The sequence below is a fragment of the Musa acuminata genome, unplaced genomic scaffold, assembly GCF_036884655.1.
Source record: "Musa acuminata AAA Group cultivar baxijiao unplaced genomic scaffold, Cavendish_Baxijiao_AAA HiC_scaffold_1132, whole genome shotgun sequence".
NCBI lineage: Eukaryota > Viridiplantae > Streptophyta > Magnoliopsida > Zingiberales > Musaceae > Musa > Musa acuminata.
In genome coordinates, this window is record NW_027021344.1 from 105,126 (window position 1) to 107,747 (window position 2,622).

At 34.6% G+C, this 2,622-nt stretch overlaps 1 pseudogene; it reads right to left on the bottom strand.

Moving 5' to 3' along the window:
• Positions 1 to 353: 353 nt before the first annotated feature.
• LOC135668537 (NAD(P)H-quinone oxidoreductase chain 4, chloroplastic-like) lies at positions 354 to 2,234 on the bottom strand (annotated as a pseudogene).
• Positions 2,235 to 2,622: the final 388 nt, after the last annotated feature.

Genomic DNA, 2,622 nt, shown 5'->3' on the forward strand with positions numbered 1-2,622 from the left:
ATTTTCCGTTAAGTAATTTATACGAGTCATTAATCTTCCTTTCGTGCAGTTTCTCCATTATTCATATGATTTCCAAGATGGGGAACCATAAAAATGATTTAAGCACAATAACCGCACCAAGTACCATTTTTACACAAGGCTTTGCCACGTCGGGTTTTTTAACTGAAATGCATCAATCCGCAATATTAGTACCTGCTCTACAATCTCAGTGGTTAATGATGCACGTAAGTATGATGTTATTAAGCTATGCAGCTCTTTTATGCGGATCACTATTATCAGTCGCTCTTCTAGTCATTACATTTCGAAAAAACATCGATATTTTTTGTAAAGGTAATAATTTCTTAATTAAACCATTTTTCTTTGGTGAGATTCAATATTTGAATGAAAAAAGAAGTGTTTTTAAAAACACTTCTTTTCTTTCATTTCGAAATTATTATAAATATCAATTGACTCAACGTTTGGATTATTGGAGTTATCGTGTCATTAGTTTAGGATTTACCTTTTTAACCATAGGCATTCTTTGTGGAGCAGTATGGGCTAATGAGGCATGGGGATCTTATTGGAATTGGGACCCCAAAGAAACTTGGGCTTTTATTACTTGGACCATATTCGCGATTTATTTACATACTAGAACTAGAATACATATTAGAAGTAGAACAAATCAAAGTTTGCAAAGTATGAATTCGGCACTTGTGGCTTCTATAGGATTTCTTATAATTTGGGTATGTTATTTTGGAATCAATCTATTAGGATAGGTCTACATAGTTATGGTTCATTCACATTAACATCTACTTGAATAAACTACACAGATAAATAATTGAATAAACTACATAAAGAATACATAAGAACATCATCCCATATATATATAAAAGCTTCTTGTTTGTGCGAGTTTTTGAGAACCGTTTGAATCATTCCTTATTCAAAACGGTTCTCAAAAACTCAAAATGCATCTCATTACAATTCTAATTCACTTTATTCTTTTGCATTGTACAGCGAACGATTTTAAAAATCTTAAAATCAAAGACAAAAATTATATTTCCGTATTATTAATGAAAGACTATCGATGAAAGTAATTAGATAGGATAGCTTGCACCCTGTCAACTGATAGCGAGAGAACGAAATCCGGATAAATACCAATACCTATTACGGGTAGAAAGATACAGATTGAAACAAATAGTTCTCGTGGTCCAGAATCCGCAAAATTAGAGTTTGGAACATTGAATAGCTTGTATCCATAGAACATCTGACGTAACATAGATAATAAATAAATAGGAGTTAATATCATTCCAATTGCCATTACAAAGTAATTAGCATTTTTGGCATTAAAAGGTATTTTGGACTAGTAATTATTCCAAAAAATACTAATAATTCCGCAACAAAACCACTCATTCCTGGCAATGCAAGAGAAGCCATCGAAAAACTACTGAACATGGTAAATAGTTTTGGCATTGGGATCGATACCCCCCCCATTTCGTCGAGATAAACAAGACGTATTCTATCACAACTCGTTCCTGCCAAGAAAAAAAGCGCAGCACCAATAAATCCATGAGAGAGTATTTGTAAAATGGCACCGTTGAGTCCCATTCCGGTTATAGAACCAATTCCTATAATTGTGAAACCCATGTGAGATACAGAGGAATAGGCTATTCTTTTTTTTAAATTCCGTTGACCGAGAGAGGTTGAAGCTGCATAGATTATTTGAATCGTTCCCACTATTACCAACCAGGGAGAAAATATAGAATGAGCGTGGGGTAATAATTCCATATTGATCCGAATAAGTCCATATGCGCCCATTTTTAATAAGATTCCAGCTAGAAGCATACATGTACTGTAATGTGCTTCTCCATGGGTATCTGGTAACCACGTATGTAGGGGTATAATCGGCGATTTGACAGCATAAGCAATAAGGAATCCAAAATATAATATTATTTCCAATGCCACAGGATATGATTGATTAGTTAATTTTGAAAAATCTAATGTGGGTTCATTAGGGCCATATAAACCCATACCTAGAACTCCTATTAAGAGAAAAATGGAGCCCCCCGCAGTGTACAAAATAAACTTTGTGGCCGAGTAGAGACGTTTCTTTCCCCCCACATGGATAAAGTAAATAAACAGGAATTAATTCTAACTCCCACAGCATGAAAAAAAGTAAAAGGTCTCTAGAAGAAAATAATCCTATTTGACCGCTGTACATTGCTAACATGAGAAAATAGAACAATCGCGAATTTCGAGTAACTGGCCAAGCCGCTAAGGTAGCTAAAGTGGTGATAAATCCTGTCAGTAAAATAGGTCCTATGGAAAGCCCATCGATTCCCAGTCTCCAGTGAAAATCAAAAACATCTATCCATTTTAAATCTTCCTCCAATTGGGTTAATGATCGTCCAATTGGAAATGATAACAGAAAACATAGGTTGTTAGAAGGAGTTCCAACGAGCATATACATATAGCATACCACCTAAACATCTTATTTCCTTTATGAGGAAGAAAGAAAATGGAAGAACCGACGGATATCGGCAAAACAACAAGTATTGTTAACCAAGGAAAATAACTCGTGATAAAGACAAGATACGTTTGACCAGAAAAACCGTGCTCGGAATAGAATAATATATTTTCTCGAGT